Consider the following 22,754-nt stretch of genomic DNA (forward strand, 5'->3'; position numbering starts at 1 on the left):
TTTTTACATATAATATTCATTGTTTATATATTTAAACAAAGAATTTTTATAATAATATTTTTCAGTACAATATTTTAAGTAAAATGCGTGTCTTTTCTTTGATTGATTAGAAGAACACGTTAAGTGTTTTATGTATTCTATTGGTCTATTTGATCACATGAGGTATATTATTTCTTATTTAAACCTTGAAATAAGTATGGATGTTATTCTGATGAAGTTCATCGCATTAAATTGGATTAAACGAGTTAAAACAAGGTTGTGGCAGTTTTTCTTCGTATTCCACTACTGGCAGTATATATATATATATATATATATATATATATATATATATATATATATCAGTATCATATAATATGTTTCTGTGATACATACTGATAGATACACTAATCATGTGAGAGGAGGACAGGGACAGACAGATATGTATACATAGCTGTATGTATCTACAGATGTATTTCCACATAGTAGGTCTTTGTGATGAAGATGCAACAGAATTATGCTCAAGTTAGCTAAGTGTAGGAGCATGCTCAGTGGGATTGTCAGTACTTACAAGGTGAATACAGGCCAAAGCTACCTGTAGTCCAGTCTGGGATTCTGTGCGCTGCAGGCATTGGATGCTGCACCTGTTTCTACAGTACAGCACTTCCCTGAAATTGTCCATGGCATTCCCCATCTGTATGGTGTAGTTAATACGTGACTGGGATATATAATGTACCAACACACACACGGGGTGACAGTCTACATACCTGCCACTATACATGCTTTTGCAGAATGTCCAGCATTTTGCCCCATATGTCTGGTCTGCTCCTTATAAACTTGTGGTGTTCCAGTAAAATATTGTATAATGCAGTCACTGAATTGTACTAAATGCCGACACATTTAAGTGATGGACTTTACATCTTGCAGATATTCTGTTCTGATGCAACCCACTGTTATACTAGTCACTTTATAGGTTAATCAGAGGAGGTGTAATATCTGTCTGTAGTTTTGGCCCTTTGTCCGATCACTATCTCTGACTTTGTCCTGCTTTTCTGCAGTAACCAATTTCTAGGTTAATCAGAGGAGGTGTAATATCTGTTTGAAGTTTTGGCCCTTTGTCCCCTCACTCTCTTTGACTTTGTCCAGCTTTTCTGCAGTAACCAATTGAGGGCTATGACAGTCTGTGGGAATACCACCATATGACTAGCTCACATGCAAAAGATCTGGATGCTGCCAGATTTAATACATCAACACCATCTCGCATGCTAATGTCCCTAGCCCACTGAGCCACACCAGCCACCAGACAGAGATGCGCCATTCCTCACACACTCAACAGCAAACAGGCATACTTTCTCATCCGTGCATTACATGAGACATACATCATGTGCCCAAGTTCTATGTTACAGCCCTGTTATTGGCTGGTCTGTTGTTATATCATTACTGACTTACTGTTACAGCAGCTGTATGGGAACACTGATGTGTTGGGGGTGGGGGACAACCAGCCCATGATCTGCTGGCACAGACAGTTGTGCCACTGTTCTGTGACCCCACTTTTTGCCATCTCCCTTCAATAATGTAGTGGATTTTCCAGCCATGTGGCCCAATGAATATTTATTTTTATTTATTTTTTTATTTTACATTTGTTGACCGGGCTAGTCTAACTGGAATAAAATCCATTTTCAGTAGAGGCCCGGGGAGAAAATCTCCAGCACAGCAAACTTTTTACAGTAAAAAATAATAAGTTCAAAGCAGAATAACAGTAGTAAAATAGCTCTAAACAGTTACAGCCATTTACATACACAATATATGACTGTAATAAATTGTTTAAAATTAAAAGAACTATAATAATAATTAAAAAGGGTCAAGCAGAATACAGACATACTGATTAGGTTCAGTTGACATTACAAGGATACCAAGGTTGTGCTGAGGTGATATGCAATGCAATAGGAATAGAAACAAATTAGTAGTTTTCATTTGGAAGCAGGATAACAGAAAGTATATACTGTTAATAAATTATAGAAATGTATCATATGATATAGTGAGATAAAGGTATCTAAGAGGCAGCAAGAGTATGTAAAGTGGTGGAATATATTCTTGCTAGGAGCAGAGAAGATATTTAGTCAGGGTTAGTATAAGGGCAAAGCCAGTGAGAACTGAGATATTTGGAATATTATGGAGCACATATTATTGGACAGGGTATCTGTTGTACCATGTGGCTGTTACATCTCTCCAAGTAGCCCAGTAACCCACTATATTCCCTTGCATACATGTGGCAAGTCCATACATATGCTACCATAGTCTAGTGCCCCTTACAAGTAGTGTATAGGTGACTGACTTACCTTGTGAATGCAGCAGTTGACAAACCTGTAGCTCAGGGATGATTCTGTCTGATGCACAGAGTACACAGCCAATACATGGTTAGGTACATGTTGTGTGGGCTGGTTGGCATCCTTTTTACTATATGTATGCAAGTCAGAGTAAGATGTCAGCCCCGAGGACCCTAGGTTGTCAGTGCATGTGTTATGCGTTGTCTCTTGGCCAAGGCCAGGGCATACTCGACATGCCTATATCTGCCTACAGGGGCATCTCTAGGGAGTTCCTCCTCTGAGTCCTCCTGTGCATGTGGCTGTGGGGACTGAGACACTGGTGGGGGGCTGAGTATCCCTTTCCTTTGCTGATATTGATGGATCTGTTTCTGCAGGATCATATTGTGTAGCATAGCACATACTTGCTCAAGGTCAAATGTGGTGCTAATACCTGATGTTGACTGCTCTCTGCTGGGGCTATGTCCCCCACAAGACCATCCAGGACCATGTGCCCATGGCCTGCCATGTCATGATGTGGGCAGTACACTTCCCTCTGTAGCACTGGACGTACTGCCACTGCAGGAGCATGACTGTGCATGGTCACATGGACATTCAGCAGCTGATGTTGTTAACCTACATCCATGTATCTGACACCCAACTCCATGCAGATGTTCCAGCATAGACAATGTGCAGTACTAGGCAGACACTGTCTCAACCCACCATCTGTCCACTGCATGAGTGAACCAATCCAGGGTGTTTCCATTGCAGTGGAGGCAGTCACAGATGTCAGACTGTGCTGCATTGATAAGCCCAAGCATCCATCTAGTGTTGCATTTAGAACATGCCTGTGCCTCCATGATGGTCTGAAATGTGCACCAAGGGACCTGTAATGTGACACCTGCAACAGGTGGTGGATGGACAGCAGTCTTCCAACAAGCACCCCTGTCAATCCACCTGTGTAGGGCTTTGCCAGCTCTCTGGCTATGGCCAGGTTCTACATTCACTGATGGCATAGTTGTAACTTGCCACACTGCCCTCGTCAATGTCAGCACCCTCTGCCTGTCTAATATCTGTGACCTCTGCAGACTGGGTATGTGTGAGCATAATGACTGTGTGTGGAGACAATTGGGGCAGAAGAAGGATGTCAAACTTTGGGATAGATTCAGCCCCCATCAACCCCACCTGTGCCTCACTATGGCCACCATCATCATCAGAGTCTGATGAGACACTGACATCAGGTTGTGAGGGAGACAGACTCCAACTATACCTCCCAACCGTACTGACTTGCTCATTTTTTACCAAGTTTTGGGGTCCAAATGATGGGGAGTCACAATTCCAGAGTGGCACCCCTTCATTTCCGATTTTTTTCCAGCTTTTGTTTTTGAAATCTTTTTTCCAGCATTTGAGCTGACATCATCACATATGAGATGATATCAACTCCACCAGCCTGTCAGAATTGAGCTCAAGGGCTCACATCCACACATTTCTGGCTGTTTGAATGCAAGCCCAAGGAGACAACTGCAGCTGTGGGAGAATTAAGTTTTGCAAGTTCTGCAAGGGGCGAGCTGCACGGAGTTAGGGACTGTAGCAGAAACGTTATTTTCTTCTGCGAGCTGTGGACTAAACAACAATGGACACAGTATATTCCTGTTGTGACCTGAAGGTACTGTGTGTGTGTAAATGTGCCCAACAGCATACACCTGGTGGTTAGAGATGCTCAGGCTCAAATCCTGTACCTTTGATACAGGTAAAAAGAGCCTAAAGTCTCTAACCACCACCACTTGTGCATTTATGCCTCATATTTTTGTAATGTTCCTCATTGAAAAAAAGGACTGAATTCACTAAATACTGACAGGCATCTGAATTTCAGACTTCATATTTTTCAGAAAATAAATGGTAACATAAAACCTTTTATTCTAGCAATTTTCAAAGTTTATAAAATCAGTATTTGAAATTTGTCCCCATTTTGGGACTGTATTCCCCCATTACGGTGCAGTGGTGCAGCGGTAGCATTGTCACCTCACAGCAAGAGGTTCTCTGGTTAGATTCTCATCTGGCATGCCTTCTGTGTGGAGTCTGCTTGTCCTCCCTGTATTCATGTGGGTTTCCTCCGGATGTGCCAGTTTCTCCCACGTTACAAAGACATGCATCTGAAGCATTTCTCCCTGGGCCTCTGCTGAAAATTGGCTTCATTCCAAATCAGACTTTCCTGAATAATAAATAAATAAATGATTGACTTTTCTAGGTTTTTTGTGCTAAGATGTTGAGAGCTATGGTGAGAACTGAATTCTGTATTCCCCCATTATTGGCTTTGACCAGGTTTTTTGCTAAGACATTGAGAGCTATGGTGAGAAATGAGAATTGAATTCTCTAAATGATAGCCATTTTAGTTTCAGTCTTCCTGTCTTTCATGAGACTGCTGATTTGTCTTAGTGGTGAGTTGCTCTGACTATAGTGCACAGGTTCACGGGTTCAAGACTTGGCAGTTAAATGCATGGTGCTAACAAAATATTTTATTCAAGCAACTTTCCAAATTTATACAAGCAATGCTTAAAATGTGTCCCTGGTTTTTGGACTTTTGCCCCCCCCAAAAAAAAAAAACTGAAATTGAAAATGAGTGCGAGAAGCTGTGCAAGATGCCTATGGCATACACTACTGTCATTCTATGTATGTGTAATTATATATACATATATATATATATATATATATATATATATATATATATATATATATATATATATATATATATATATATGTATATATATGGAATACATGCATTTGGTCATGTGACCAAATGCCGAACATTGTTTTTTCCAAACCAGAATCTCGAATCTCTAGGTGTTGAATGGTCAGAATGTCATAAAAAACACTGAATTCAACAATTCTCACCACTCTACCACCTAAACAAGCACTATCATGGGTCACCAAGGGGGGGGGGGCGTTTTGCATTTCACTTACTTTGTGTTTGCATTTATGAGAACTCGCAGACATGCATTCGAGCATTTTCTGGTTGGCCATCCACCGGCCAACAAAATGCGTGCATACCTATATATATATATATATATATATATATATATATATATATATATATATATATATATATATATATATATATACGTGTGTGTGTATAGTTTGTATGGAAGTAGACTTTTATCATGGAAATGTTCTGAATAGGGCAGTTTTCTCATTATTGATTCATGAAGTTTGTTTCATTGCCTACTGGAAAAATGTTTAAACAATTCCAACTTAAGTCTAACAAGTATGCTGTATTATACAAGGAACACAATTTAATAAAGTCAGGAAGGTGTATCAAAGAAAAGAACACATGCATGTTTCTTGTCTTATGTGCAAGGGGCCAATGATTTGAAAACAGCCCAAAGGCCAGATGCATTTTCTTTGGATGTGGTGTGAGTTTCAATGCTGTTTCAATTAATGTGAGTTTCAAGGGCAGAGAAGTTATAATGCCAAGTCTATTTTCATTGTGAGGCAGTATTGCTTAATTTAGCAGATATCTATTAGTGTTTGTACATTGCGATATAAAATGTAAAAATAAAATCCAAATAATCATTGTAGAAGTAAAGCAGTATGGACACATTAGTGTTTATGGAAAATGGGATGAAATAGCCAGGTAATGGGACATTGTAATGGCTGGAGGGGTACTCTGGTGCTATATTTTGGTTCTGTTCTTCAGTTTGCATTTGAAAGTTGGTACCCCACAATTCCATTGAAGTGGCAGCGTTATGTAATTATGTATGCAAATTTTACATGAATCAGTGTACATATTTGTACCTATTTTTCATGGGCCTTGTCCAGATTTTTGATGTTTCCAGGTTGAAAGGTAAGTATGACTCCAACACACCAAGTCACCTATGAAAACCAAGACAAAAGAAGTATATTACTACACCACTATTATGTACTGTAATCCACACAGGCTCATACAGATAAGGATTCACAACTGCATTGCCAGTCCCACGTCTTCTCACCTCTGTTCCAATGCATACCAGTCAACCTCACAACAACATACATATAAAAGTCAAAGCCTATATAGCATGTACGTCAGCTACATCCGTTAAATTTGCCAGTACAATACACCTGTAAGGTATGCAATATGACACTATATGTGATAGAACTACACATAAAACCAAGTACACCTATCTTGGGAATGATATGCCAGTACTAGTGTCACTGCCTGAGGTATGTACCATCTCCCTTTTGTGTTTGAACAGGCATCTTGGAGTAATTGCCTCATGTCTACTAGGCTATGTAGTCACTCATAACTATAAGTGAAAATGTGTTAATGTTCAGTCAGTTACACACCTTTGATTACCCAGTCTATGAACTGCAGTAAACTCTTCCAGAATGGAGCCTACTCTGGCTAAGCACAAGATTTGTACATAGGGCAATATGGCAGTTTTTAACTTTAATGGGACACATATGATCCATAAAACAACAGTATCATACTTGCCAGGTACAGGACCACAGACTTGGGCCACACCTGGCAGACCAATGAAAAGATGAGGGAGAGGTATTGTCAACAGCACCAAATGTTGCAGCACTACAAGGTAATATGTGCATATATTCACATGTACAGTAGCTACTGTGTTGCTGGCTATATTGTTGATATTCTGAATATGTGTTTACAATTGAGCTTAAACCCCAACTCCCCAATGCAGATAGACCTGACACCCATGTACAGGTATGCACAGCCTGTCACAATGATTGCTAGCATATTACACTGGTGAGCACAGTAAGTTTACATAGACACTCCTCTGGTGTGGTCACTGTGGTACCCACCTCCACTATGTATGGTGTGATGGATGCCTGGGAGCTGCCGCATGTTCCTAGCTTCACCAGGATTCCTCTGTGACAATGAGTGGTTGTTGTGTTGCAGGGCCTCAACCGGTGGTGGCACAATCCCTGGCAACATCAGCTGCCCTTCTATATACAGCATTCACCATGTCTGTGGCCCGATGTTGGATCTGCTTGTAGGCCTGTCCTGCTGGCCAGTCTTGTTGATATCCCATACAAGGTCTGCCCACAATACTGCCTGCTGTCTCTAATTATGCCCCCCTGGACAGAAAGATCTGATGATGCTGCCCTTGTCCATCCACTATCATCTTGTTCTCTGCATCTGAGAAAGGGGCATGTCATATGTGGGACATGGCTCTTGAAAGACAACAAAAGGGGAACAGCTTACAGGTCCAGATTTATGGGATTCTACTATGCACAGATTCATTACACCCATAATGGCCTGCACTATCCACTGCTCCCTCACAAGTCATACCCCACAGTCTAGCAACACACTACGCATGTGTATATCACCAAGATAGTAGCAATACCAGGGTATGTCCCTGTTTACTGTGACATATTCTGCTGTATGTTCCTGCACCCCAGCATCACAGTCTACTGTGGTGTGTCCCCTATGGGCAAACACTAGTATGTCATACAGCCACTTACAGACAATTAGCATTGTGCTATTACAACCACTATATGGGGACAGTCCAGCAACATCAGTGTGCCACAATGACAGAACACAATGGAAAACTGTTGTAGTATATGTTCCCTGTAGGCATCATACTTCTCAACTATACACATGTTTGCAGACTGTCAATCTTTTCGACTCACATTTTTGTTCATTGTCACTCATAATTATGGATATCTGGAACATTGTTGGCAAATCATTGAGGGTTGATGTCAGAAATTAAAAGACATCTGAGTTTCAGATGTCATACCCTTCAGAACACAGTCATGATACTGTAACACCTGTCATTCTATTAACTTTCTTAGTGTGTAAGAGCAATATTTAACAAGTGTCCCTAAGTCTGGGCCTTTGTCACTCCATTAATTATGGCTTTGTCCACATTTCTTGCTGGAACACATTGACAGGTATGTTAGGCATAACTGTTAACCAAACAGGGACAGATGTCAACAGAATCAGGGACTTAGCCAGAGTACATTAGGGACACTATTAAAAAGTTAGAACTATTTATGTGAGACATTGATAGAATGAGAATAGTTGAATTACTGTACATCATTTGATGTTACAGGAGTGTACACCCTTACTTATTGTTACTAATATGTATTACATGTAATTCACTAGCTTTCCTACAAAACCCATCCATTGTAGTTGAGATTAAAAGGGACAGAACTAAGATTTGAGTGAAAATCAGGACAGTTGAGAGGTATGCCTATGGGTGTAGGGCAGCAGAGTATCAATGACATGTCAATACCATAGGTCTAAGTAAGGCTTACTGCTGTAATCCTTATTCCCCATACCTCCATCCTCTCATCTGCATCCTGTTATATGGAGAAATTAATTACATATCTGGTGGAATGCAGTACTCCTTTATTGAATTTTACTACCAGTAATGTTTTGCAAATACTGTCTCTGTGTGAGGTAAAGCTCATACAGACTTGTTCCCTACAACCAGCTGCTTGCCTTTTTAAGGTATTGCTCATAGCAGGTAATTACCTCTGCACCATTCTGTGGCAGCAATATGCTAATTGCAGTCAAAATAATTGAATTGCACTATCATTAGCCAATGATATGCCACCACAGTGCAATATATATAACACCCTAATGTAGAACTGGGCACCTTCTTTAACTGTTCAAATGGGCATTACTGAGGTTTGGAGACTGCAGCATCACAGAGAGTAGGTATCATAACTGTCATAAGTTCATAGGTTCATAGGTTGGTACTAGGCTATCGGCCCTAGGGCCTGTACAAGCCTAGCCATAGCAATTCCCTGGATATTTCTTCCCACAATATTTACATCCCTGGAGCCCTGTCTAGCAGGGGGACTGACATGATCCCTGGGGTGCATTTACTATCTCCCATCCAATCATCAAGGTTCCTTTTGAAGAGGGCCAAGGAGGCACTCTGCTTGACATATATGGGCAGTCTATTCCAGAGAATGGGGAGTCTCTGGGTCAGGAACCTATCCCTCCAGCATGTTTTGTTCATTGTGATGACAGGGTTTAGATCCCTGGAGTGTGTGGCTCTGAGGGATTGGGATTTCTTTAAGTTCATAGGTTCATAGGTTCATAGGTTCATACTAGGCTATCTGCCCTAAAGCATTTATAAGCCTAGCCAGAGTGTGTGTGGCTTTCACCACCCCTTAGAATGAGAATACTATACCCATTAGTTTGCTGTGCCTCTGTCCAGCAGTGATACAGAGATGATTCCCGGGGTAAACCTACAATCTCCCATCCACTCGTCAAGATTTCTCTTGAACAGAGTCAGTGAGGGGCTCTGCCTCACATGGACTGGGATTCTGTTCCATAGTGTAGGGAGTCTCTGGGTGAAGAATCTGTCCCTCCAGCACGTCCTATTTATATCTGTGTTGAGGTTTAAGTCTCTTGCTCTCGTGCCTCTGGTGGATTTGGATTTTTTGAGGTGGAGCATGTCCATTAATTCCGAGTTGGACATGGCCTTGTATGTCTGGCACAGATCACCTCTGAGCAGACGGTATGCGACTGAATAGAGCTGGAGTTTCTTCAGTCGGGCAGCGTATGACATATGTTTGAGCCACTTTATCCTTTTGGTGAGGAACATTTGGGGTCTTTCCAACTGCTGCAGGTGTTGGGTAAGGTACATTCCGAATGGGGCATTGTACTCTATCATTGGTCTGATAAGTGAAGAGTACAGGGGTACAATGACCTCTCCTGATCTGGATGTGAATCCCTTCATGATCATGTGGGCAATGTAGAAGGTCTTCCTAACCACTTTGGCAATGTGAGTGTCAAAAGAGAGGTTACTGTCAACTTGGGTCCCCAGGTCCCTGATTACTTCTTCCATGTTTAATGGATTACCACCTATGTGGTAATTAGGGGTTACCTTGTTTTTCCCAAAGGGTATGACTATACATTTTTTGGCATTTAGCTTAAGGCCATGGCTCTGGCACCAGTTATCCATTTCTATGAGACCTCTCTGGAGGATGTCTGTGTCTGATGGAGTGTCAATTATGGTGCCCAGTTTGCAGTCATCTGCAAATTTTGTCAGCCACAATCCCCTTATGTTTGCCTGCACTTCAGAAAAAAGCCGAACAAGAGGGGGCCCAGGACTGAGCCCTGTGGGACACCGCTCGTGACCGGCTTAGAGTCTGACATGGCACCAGCAACTCTAACCCTGTGGGTTCTGTCCTTGAGCCAGTTTGCAACCCATCTTGTGACATATGGGTTTACATCTAAGCTGGTGAGCATTTCTATGATGCCCGAGTGGGGTATTGTGTCGAACGCTTTTGCTAGGTCAAGGTAGGCTGTGTGAACTGCCTTACCCTCATCAATGGCCTTAGTGACTGTTTTGAAAAAGTCGACCAAGTTCAAGAGTAGGATCTGCCCTTGACAAAGCCAAATTGGGTAGGATCCAGTGTCTGTAGGTCCCCAATGTCTTTATTTATGAGTTCCATTATGATCCTCTCCATAGCTTTGCAGACAAGGCTCGTCAAGCTTATGGGGTGGTAATTTCCAGGGTCCGTAGAAGCACTGCCTTTGTGGAGTGGGACCACAGTTGCCATACACCATTCTTTGGGTACATATCCTGTAGTAAGGCTAAGATTAAACAGCAGCCTTATGTGTGGGTTTAGTTCCTCATTGAGTTCATGTAGCACACAGCCGGGGACACCGTCCGGTCCCATTGATGCTGTGTTTTTTGCTTTAGAGAGAGCAGCTCTCGCCTAGGCATCTGAGATGTTTGGGAGGCTAGACCCTGGTGGGATAGATATTTCTCCTTTGGGGGGGGGGGGGAGAAATTTGCACTGAACCTGTCTGCCAGTATGTTGGCAATGTCTGTGGGTTCAGTGATTTTTGTATCATTTTGGACTAATTCTGAGCATATCTGGGAGTTTCCACCCAGGTTTCTAACATAGCTAAAGAAGGCCTTATGATTGTCTTTTGTGTCTTTAGCGATTTTTCTCTCAAAGTTGGCCTTGGATGATTTTATGAGTGATCGTAGTTTTTTGCTAGTATTGATCAGAGATGCCTTCCCTTTTAGGGATTTTGCTCTGTGATGTAGTAGCTGTCTCCTCTTGTTGTAGAGTTTGTTTATGGCTGGGGTCCACCAGACCGGGCACCTGCCTTTGGTGAAAGGGTCTTGATTTTATTAGGGATTGCTTGATCCATACATTCCTGGAGGTGCTTGTAGAAGGCATTTGTAAGGGTTTCAGCAGCGTGGGTTGTGGTTTCCACTGGCTCGGGAGCCTTGAAGGATACCACTCCAGTCTTAAGAAGTGAGAAGTTTGCTTTTGAGAAGTTCTTCACTGTGGTCTTTTTTGCTGGGGTTGGGGGCGGGATGTGGATCTCTAGTGAGATTAATTTATGGTCTGATCTCACCAATGAGGGATATACTTCCAGTGTGGAGCATTTTGTCCCCATGTTTGTGATGATCAGGTCTAGTATATTTTCTCCTCTTGTGGGAATGGTAACTAGTTGTTCCATAGCATTTGAGTTTATGAACTCCAGGAACCTTTGGGCTAGGGTGTTGGGGCTTGAGTAATGTTCCCAGTCTATGTTTGGGTAGTTGAAGTCACCCAATATGATGGTGTTTGGAGAGACATTCATACTCTCCAGTGTCTTCAGGAAGGCTGTGTAGGTTTCCTGAGTTTGAGAGGGTGGTCTGTAGCATGCTACAAACTGTAGGGCAGTTTTACCTATGGTTAATTGCACCTGGATGGTCTCCGATGCTTCATGCGTTGCCACTAACCTGGAGGTGTGGGTATCCTTTATGAATATGGATACTCCCCCTCCTTTTGTGGTTCGGTCCGGATTTTGGGGCCAGAACGCATGATATGAGGTATAACCTGATAGTGCTGGGGTGCTCTCAGGAGCCTTGAACCAGGTTTCAGTCACAGCACAGACATCGATATTCTCCATACTGAGGAGGGCTTCGAGGGCGTGCATCTTGAGGTTTAGACTTCTGGCATTGAGCAGTATTACCCTTAGTTTTTTTCCATTTTTGTTTTCTAGGGCAGTAGGTTTATCATTTGAGCCTTGCCTAAAAAAGGCACTTTGGAGCATGTCCAACAGCTAAGGTTTTGACATGGCCTTGTATGTTAAGCAGAGATCGCCTCGGAGTAGACGATATGCCACGGAATATAGCTGGAGCTTTTTTAGACAGTCAGTATATGACATCTGCTTTAGGCCTGTGATTCTTTTAGTGAGGTATTTCTGTGTCCTTTCCAGCTGTTGCAGATGTCTTGTGAGGTACATACCAAATGGGACATTATACTCTATAATGGGTCTAATGACGGATGAGTATAGTGGGACAATGACCTCCTTTTTTCTGGATGAATAGCCCTTAGTGATGAGGTGTGCCACATAGAAGGATTTCCTGACTGTTGTGGTGATGTGGTTATCGATGGTGAAACCACTGTCCACCTATGTCCCTAAGTCTCTCATCACACTTTCGATGTTTAGTGTACTGCCACCTATGTGGTAATTCATGGGTACATGCTTATTTCCAAAGGGGATAACTATACATTTCCTGGCATTAAGCTTGAGCTCATGGCTCTGGCACCAGGCATCTGTTTCTGTAAGGCCCTTTTGTAGAATATCCACATCATTTGGGGACTCAATAATGGCTCCCAGTTTGCAGTCATCTGCGAACTTTGTTAGCCAGAGTCCCTTAGTGTTGGCCTGTACTTCAGAGAAGTAGATGCCAAACAAGAGTGGTCCCAGGACTGAACCCTGAGGTACTTCACTTATCACTTGTCTGGAGGTGGATTTGGAGTCGACTACTTTTACAGTCTGTGTTCTCTCAGTAAGTCAGTTGGCAACCCATCGAGTGATGTAGGGATTTATGCCCAGATTAGTAAGTTTATCTATGATTCCAGAGTGGGGGATGGTGTTGAAGGCCTTGGTGAGGTCCAAATAAACTATGTGGACTGCCTTACCCTCGTCCACAGCTCTTGAGACTGATTTGAAGAAGTCACTCAGGTTCAGGAATCAAGATCAGCCCTTCACAAACCCAAACTGGGTAGGATCCAGTGTTTGAAGGTTGCCAATGTCTTTGTTTATAAGTTCCATGATAATGCGTTCCTACCCTTGCAGATCAGGCTTGTCAGACTGATGGGACAGTAGTTCATGGGATCCAAGGTGGATCCCCCTTGTGGAGTGGGATAACTGTAGCTGTGCACCACTCAGTGGGCATGAAGTCTGAGGTGAGGCTATGATTAAACATGACACTTAGGTGAGGTGCCAGTTCATTTTGTAGTTCATGTAGTACACAGCCTGGGATGTCATCTGGTCTCATGGATGCTGTATTCTTAGCTTTGGAGAGTGCGGTTTCTACCTGTGTGGCTGTGATTACCAGAATTTGGCAATCATTTTGTATTGAGATGGGCCCTTTAGGGGGTGAGACGGGGGTAAAGTTGGCACTAAATTGATTTGCCAGGATATTGGCAATATCCTTGGGATCAGTATATTTAATGCCATTCTGTTGTAGCTCAGAGCAGATCTGAGCATTGCCATTTAGATTCTTGACATGACTATAGAATGCCTTGTGGTTGTCTTTGGATTCTTTGGCAATTTTATTTTTGTAACTAGCTTTTGAGGATTTTATGAGGGATCTCAGCTTCTTACTGAGGCTGGTGAGGGAGTTTTATGCATCCTGGGATTTTCCTCTTTTCTGCAACAGTTTCTTCCTTCTGTTGTATAGTTTGTTTATAGCAGGGGACCACCAAATTGGCTTCCTTTTTTTGGAGGAGAGCATCTTGGTTCTATTTGGGATGGCACGATTCATGCACAAGTGGATGTGCTCGTAGAATGCCTTAGTGTAGGATTCTGCAGTCAAACTTTCAGATCCTGTCTTCTTAGGTGTCATGACGTTTGTCACTTCTAACTTCAGTAGCATGAAGTTGGCTTTGGAGAAGTTTTTTAAGGAGCTTTCCTTACTGGGGGGGGGGGGTGTGGGTGGGATGCGGATGACAAGGGTGATTTGCTTATGGTCAGACCTGACCAATGAGGGGGTGACCACTGGTGTGGAGCATCTATCTCCCATGTTGGTAATGACCAGGTCTAGGATATTGGAGCCCCTGGTGGGCCAATGGATTAGTTGATCCAGGGCATTGGAATTTATGAATTCCAAGAACCACTGGGAAAAGGAGTTGGTACCCAATTAGTTTTCCCAGTTAATGGCAGGGTAGATGAAATCACCCAGTATTAGGGTCAACTGTAGAGATTTATACAGTGTGTCCACAATTTCGCCTCATATGTGTGGTCAGAATCCCATAACATTGTGGTCATCTAGCAAATCATTGTGGGTTGAAGTCAGTAATGAAAGGCACACATTTGAGTGTCAGACTTCATACCCATCAGAATATGCATGCTAATGCAATAACTGTTATTCTATCAACTCACTATCTTTGTAAGAGCAAACTGTAAAACATGCCCCTATCTCTGGCCCTTTGTCCCCCCATTAGATATGACTGTGTCTGGATTCTGTGTTCTAGGGCATAGGGAGTTATGGTAGGTCTGTTGCAGCTATCTTTACATACAACTGTGTGTGCTACAGGCTGCAGCTCCTACTGCAACTAATAAACATGGGGGTGTGTGAACACTCTGGAGAACAACAAGCTGAATGTGTAACTGTGGCAGCTGTGGCACCCCTATTGTTATGGTAGAGCCAGGGTAAGGGTACAAGGCATGTGATTAAGGCACCTGAGGTAGTCCTACCAACACTGTGAATACTGCAGGGGTAGCAGTGGGGGCACCATGGCTAGTTGAAGCAAAGTATGTGGTCAGCCAGAACCAGCCTACCTTGATGTACTGTGGTAGTTGAGGTATAGCAATAAGTATATGTTAGTTATGAGCAAATCATTGTTAGTAGTAACAGCATGGCACAACACTGGAAATAACCTAACAACATATCAATGCATATTATCTGTAACACAACAATACATAACAGAACAGTCATCATAACAGCATGCCAGTAACAGTTACAGCATAAGGACAACAAAATAGATAATTTAGCAAGATATGTTAATATACAACCATTATAATGCATAATAATAAAACACGTCCCAAAAATACAGTTAATGTAACACTGTATGTTAATAACAAACCATAACCAATGAATAACAATAATAAATAAAGATAAGGGGTGGGGAGATAAGAAAAAACAGTCCATTAGTGACACTGCAGGTTACATCCCTGACAACAGTACTGCTATCTACTTTAAATCCCTGCATTTTCTTTATGTGTACAGTGACTGCAAGTGTCCTATAGCTGATGTAGCACGTTCATACCTCTGAAGCTATTTGCATGGGACAGTATGGGCCAATCAGTAACAACTGCAGGCACACAACTACACAGAACACTTGCACATCAGGTGGACCTATATAACTACCAAAGTGTTCTGTGGGCTGATTTGGTAATACTTTTCAGTCCAGGTGATCATTTCCATGATAATCTTGTGACAGACAGATTACATATTATTAATTACATAATGTGAAATCGTGACAATTGGGAGACGTGTGCGCAGAACAGACACTAAAGAGCTATCATGCCTTGGTTGGCAGGCATGGGAATAGAATCCAACAGCAGTGACTGCAGGGGACATCTGCATAGAATGTATTAATTGACTGGAGCAACTTTTAACAGACACTCCTGGCATACACCCATTTTGGGATTACACATTTTATTTCTGACTGAACATTATTGATGAACACATTCTTGCTAATAATTTTAACAGTCGGTGACATCTAAACACACAATTATTTACTCATAATATGGGCTACCTCACCCATTTACCTGTAGTTCCTGTGGAGAGAGAAATTGTGAGCATTACATGACTGATACTGTAATATTTACTGCTGTATTCCACTGGATTTGAACCCTGGACTGTGTAGCAAAATGTACCATTTACAGAGAATTTAACAAACTGAACTACTGAGTCATTGCTGATTACTGACTGATATTTGCCTAGACCTCACCTGGAACCAAAATTTGACCTGGTAGTACTACTACAGTGTTATACTAGACTGCAGTGACAGTAGAACGCACATACATGAATACAAGCATAACACAGATATTAGGTAAGCTTTATTTCAGTATCAGCAATGCTGGTGTACACATTTTATTGTTAGTGGTTTGAAATATCTGTAAAGTCAACAAACAATATCAGCTCATGCAGTGGGCTACCTCACCCATATACCTTGATTACCTGATGTTTGTGGATGACAAACCATTATGTGACTAATGTTGGCCTAGAGACAGTCTTGAACAGTACTGTATGAGTTAACCAATACATTTTGCAGCCATTACAATTACATTCTACTGCTATTTTAGTGTTATACTTGACTGTCAACTATACCTTACAGCCTCAGTGCATACAGCTCTACTGCAATGGTTATGACAAGACAACCCATTTTCCTTGCTGTTATTGGTATTGTTTCATGTCTTTATTGAACTACAGTTGGTATTATTCATTTATTGCACTACAGCTCTAATTCCACATTTATTGCACTACAAACTATATTGTATATACTTTATTGCAGTTAATGATTAACTCTTTCCTGCGTATTGCACTACACTTAGCATAATACATCCATACTCATCACACTCATGGAGCAACCTGGTCAAGCGCCCAGCATGTGACTCAACATTGCAAGCCCTCTCAGTTACAGCTGTTTGGAGAAAAGCACACTATTATACATACCAGTTTTGCAGACATTCAGCTTTCATTTATTTAAGGGAGCATGAAACATACTTACATACTTACATACTTGTGGGGCATTCACAGCCCTCACCTCTTGGACCCAGGTGCCCAAGATTTCCCCTCTTTTGCCTTTTTAGGTCATCACAGTTGTAACGACACTGCTCACCTATGCCGGAGATACCAGCAACACTGGTGAGTTCTCTGGCCAACCGGTCCCAGGCCTCCACCTTACACTCCGTGCCCTGGAAACTGCCCTGCCGCAGCCTAGCATTATGGATTTTCACAAGGAGCCCAACCATTATCCTGGACTCCAGAATGCTGCAACTGAAAGTGCACACTTTTTCCTGCACTGCCAGCCATATCTACAGTAGATAAGTGTCCAAAGAATGATGCAGATTCCCTCCTATTGCATTTAATATAGGCTGCTTTTCCACCCTTAGACATCACTGAGCAACACTGAAAAAAGTGCCACGTTGCCTAGCAATGCACACAGCTAAGTACAGCTAAGCAGTGCACAAATATGCACCGTCATGGTTTTAGAGAAGCTGAGCACTATGCAAACCTTACCAGCCATTACCATGTTCAGGCAGTGTTTAGCAGGCTTTCGCACAGTTGAGCATAGTGCAGCAGAGCCATATTTTAAAACTGTGTTCATAACGTGTACAACACAAATACATAAATGTTGCCTTTTCCATGTATTTGAACCCTGGACCTACTACACATAAAGCCGCAACTCTACCCATTTAGCTATTTAGATATTAAGGAGTCTCATCTACAATCACATATGCCACTGAGCAACCTGTCAGCAGTGTTGGGCACCACACCCATCTGTACAATCACATGTAAACCTGCTTATTCTTATTGAAACATATTAGGAAATAATTAATTAATTACATCCAGCTTCTGTTTTTAGATATCTGGCAGGTGTCGGTTGTCTATCTGTGAGCACAGCTTGGTATTGCTGTGCTCCGCACCTTGCAAACATGTATTTATAAAAAAAAATAAATAAATAAAATAAAGTGAACACAAGACATTATGGAACATCATAACATTTACACATTCAACAACTGAAACTTTGCATGACAGTGCTACAGTGGCAGGGACAATTATAGAGACTCTCATACTCATCCTGCAGCCATGGGTTGCTGCTACAACTCTCCCTTCACTGATTCAATATCCATGATCCTTCGCTATCCCTCAGCAGTGCACCATCATTAATATGCATGAAGCACTGCTGAGCAGGGACTGAGGCTGTATACATGGATACATTCCATGTAGGCTCTACACAGTGCCTACATGGACTTTATTAAATGCTGGGGTTTAACTGTTGTGCTGTGAAAGCTATTATTCTGTTTCTGTTATTACAAAAAACCATGACACTGTTCATGGATACTTTTACCTAGCAATATGACTGTTTAAGGTTGGATAGGAGAGGTGGTAAAATTATAGTGTTTATCTCTGATGATCTTCCTTCCAGATGTATAGGTGTAGGCCATCAGTTTGAAGCTATAATTGCTCAACTCTCTGGTACCTCTGTTATGAATATAGTCCATATCTCAGCACGGTATAAATGTACAAGAATTTAATTCTTGGCTCAAATGGAGTATATTAAAGAACTTAAAAAAGTATGGAACATGAAAATCTTTAATTCTACTCATATAAAATAGCATAAACTAGCATAATGGTACCTTCTTATCCACTCCAGAAGAAGACCTATATGCTCTATTTCTCTTAAATTTCTCTTAAAGAAAGAATTTTTATTATCTATTTCTCTTAAAGAATTTGATCTCATTCATAAATTTCCTAATACTAGAAGACAGTATGTATTTTTGATCTACATGTCACAACTGTTCCAAAGAAAGCTGTTAAAATTAAACAATTAGCCCCATTAGGGAGTTATGATCTCTTAGCTTTTCCAGGTTCAGTTTTGATTAATTCTACTTCATCTCTTTCTTTGAAGACATTTCTATGATAGATTCAAGCTGACTTATGAAGAATTTACATCCAGGATTAATGTTTAGATGATATGATCCATAACAATCAAAAGGACGATGAAGTGGATGGTGCAGTGGTAACATTGTTACCTCACAGTAAGAGGTTCTCTGGTTCGATTCTGGGCTGGGATGCCTTCTGTGTGAAGTCTGCATATCCTCCGTGCATGTGTGTGAGTTCCTGCTGGGTGCTCTGGTTTCCTCTCACATTAGAAAGACATGTATCTGGAGCATTTCACCCTGGGCCTCTGCCAGAAAGTGGCTTCTTTCCAAGTTAGACTTTCCCAGTTAATTAAATAGTGTGAAAATTGTTTGATGACAGTTGTCCTTTACATAACTAGAAATGTATTTATTGACATTTGGTGACTGGGAAAGTCCAACTGGGTCAGAAACCTATTTTCTGCAGAGGCCTGGGGAGAAAAGCTCCAAACAGTATTGAGAATAGTAGTAAAATATATTATCAAAGTTAATACACTAGTAACTTTGAGAAAAAAAAACAGTGAATATATCACCAAATTCAACACTTCATATCATATATTTGTGTACCAACATTTGGTAGCACTGAATGTACATGCCAATTTTACATTTTAAATAGTGTTACAAGAGGTTTTGAAAGAGGAAAGTAATGCTAACACTTTAAAGCATGGGTTCCCAAAGTGTGCGCTGCGGTGCCCTGGGGAACAACAGCTTCCTCACAGGGGTGCCGCAAACATACCTCCCATTTCCCCACAATTTTATTTTAAAAAATAAATCCCAGCTTTTTTGAGCTGACATCATTGCACACATGATGATGTCAACTCCATGAGATGGCTGCCAGCCTGTCGGCATCAAACTCAAGTCTCAACATGCATCCATTTCCGGCTCACACATGCATCCCTTTCCAAATGATTTGAATGCCACGATGTGAGTCTGATGGTGCCAGTGGATTTATATGAGCTGCAAGACTGAGGATGAGGAATGAACATTTCGGAGTGGTGAGGCTGATCGCTACTGTGAGCTGCCGACAGAGGAATGTACGTTTCAGAATTATGAAAGCTGCCGTTTCAGTTTCAGTGGTATGGAAGCTGCAAGTGTGTGTGTGTGTGTGTGTGTGTGTGTGTGTGTGTGTGTGTGTGTGCGTGTGTGTGTGTGTGTGTGTGTGTGTGTGTGTGTGTGTGTGTGTGTGTGTGTGTGTGTGTGTGTGTCTGTGTGTTAATGAGCGGTTTGTATTTTTTTTTTCTGAAGTCATGCTTTGTGTTGAGTTGACTTTCTGGTGTCCACTGTTTTGCCTTTCTAATTCCGTTCTCATAATGTGTTTGTTATATAATTGTGCTTGGGTGTTGTAATATGTATTAACATATTATATTGTGTCACAGTGGGGTTGCTTCATACTAGTTAGTGTTCCTTTTGTATTCTGCATGGTGCTAATTCTTCTGTCAGTTTTAGACTTGCATTACTATTAAGCCCTGCTGTTGTGTGATTGTTATATAGTGTGATTTCTGCTATCTGAAGTTGTAGTACTGTTGAATGGTACTAAATTTGTCCTTTAATGCAGAGCTGTCATGAAGTGCTTTTCATGTTTTCTGATTGTAAGCCTGTTTTGTGGTGCAAATGTGTGCACTTTGAGATCAAAGATGTGCTATCTTAAAACTTGATGGTGATTGTACTGTGGTATTAAAGACTGATGGGCAGTGCAAATTGTATTGTTAATGAAATTGTTGAAGGCTATTGCTGGATAACAGCTTAGTCGTTAAATGCTTGCTTGTGATACAGAAGATTGTGGGTTCTACTCCCACAGTCTGTAGATGCATTGCTGATACTTTACTGTGTTGTACTTTTAAAGGGGGTGGATGTAACAAGTCAAGGGTATAGCTACAGATAGAACAGAAGTGAGAAAATGTCATGCACAAGGGCATTTGTGCCTGAGTGGAAAGAGCAAAAAATATTAACCCAAATTCAGGAACAGAAAATCAGAATGATTATATTCTGTGCTGCATTATAAGAAAAAAATGTGTGTGTGGAAGTTGACTTTTATGATGGAAATGTTCTGAATTGGGCAGTTTTGTCATTGGTTCATTTTGTTTCATTGCCAACTACTGGAAAAATGCTGAAACAGTCAATTTAAAATGCATTCTAAGTCTAACAAGTGTGTTTTATTTTACAAGGAATTTAATTTAAAGTTAGGAAGGTGTATCAAAGAATGCATGTATGTTTCTTGTTTTGTGTGCAAGGGGCCTTTGATATGAAAACAGCCCAAAGGTAATCTTTATCCTCCACTGGCCAGATGCATTTTCTTTGGATGTGGTGTGGGTTTCAATTCTGTTTCAATGAATGTGAGTTTCAAGGGCAGAGAAGTGTTAATGCCAAGTCTATTTTCATTGTGCGTGTGAGACAGTATTACTATGTTTATTAGATATCTATTAGTGTTTGTGCATTGTGCTATATAAAATGTAAAAGTAAAATCCAAATAATCATTGAGAAGTAAAGCAGTATGCATGCACACATTAGTGTTTATGCTAAATGAGGCAAAATATCCAGTTAATGGGACATTGGAATTGCTGCAGGGGGACTCTGGTGCCATATTTTGGTTGTCTGTTCTTCAGTTTGCATTTGAAAGTTGGTACCTAACCCTTTTAATAAAAAAAATATATATATTAGCTATTTCGCAAGGTATACTTGTTAGAATTTGATGAGGGTGCACCTTGGGGAAACGTGGATTCATTAAGGGAGCCGAGAATCGAAAAAGTTTGGGAACCACTGCTTTAAAGGTTATTGGGGAATAGTAGAAGTAAAGAGAAAGAGAAATAGAAAGGAGGGGTATGTTACTAGGAGATTTTGAATTGAGTTAAGTTGAGTAGCTCTAAAAAGAAAGGAGAGGTTTCTTCTTAGTAGTTTATGTACTATAAGCTGAAAGATTTGAGGGGTGAGCAAGGAAAACTTATAGGGATGCAAGAGGGGTGGGGATGAGCAGTGAGATCAAGAAAACAAAGGCATATGGAAAAATAAATATCATATTGAGCAAAAGCAGGTCCAGGAATTGTACAAGTAGTTTTTAGTGTAAGTTTAAACGTCTTGGGATTAGTTTAGCTATGGCATATGAATTGAGACACTCACCAGCTTGATTATTGGGCTTTATCAGTTGTCTATTGCTTGAACAAAGGTTCCTGGTGAGAATGTAGGTGTGGAGGATGAATTTTAGGGTGGGCAGTTGTTAGGTTCATGCATTAGTTTTTGTGCAAATGATAGTTGCATCTAGTCAAGATAGTGGGGCAATTCTAGCCACTTTAGTTCCCTAAGGGTATTGCAGTGGTGGGTGCAGTAGGATTAGTGAGTGGCAAATGTATCAATTTTATAGAAACAGGACTTGAGTTTTATTTTGAGAAAGGCATGTAGATTAGTGACAATGGGAGCACCATAGAGTAGAGACTGGATCAGTTAGGTGTTTGCTAGTGTTTTATTTTCAGTATTTGGGTTCATAAAGTTTGTTATGGGAGTAGATTTTGAATTCAGATGGGTTAACTTTAGGAGAGAAAAGTAAAAGTTTGGTTTTGTTGGGATTAAGCAATGATTGTGCACTGTTTAGCCACTATTCTATAGAGGTAAAGGCATTCTGTGTTTATTTGCACCTGGTCAAGGATATTGTTGGAGAAGGAGATGATGGTGGAATCATGGCATATTGGATAAGTGTGCAATGATGGTAGGGAGGGTGTAGGTTATTAATGAATATATTAAAGAGGAGGGGTCCTAGGATGGACCCCTGTCGAACTCCGGTTTTGTTGGCCTGGTATTGAGACAGGAAACCTTGCCATTTTGTTCATTGTCATTGTGTGGAGGTTGGTGAGTAGCCT

The sequence above is a fragment of the Protopterus annectens genome, chromosome 2.part0, assembly GCF_019279795.1.
Source record: "Protopterus annectens isolate FY-2018-M chromosome 2.part0, PAN1.0, whole genome shotgun sequence".
Lineage (NCBI taxonomy): Eukaryota > Metazoa > Chordata > Ceratodontiformes > Protopteridae > Protopterus > Protopterus annectens.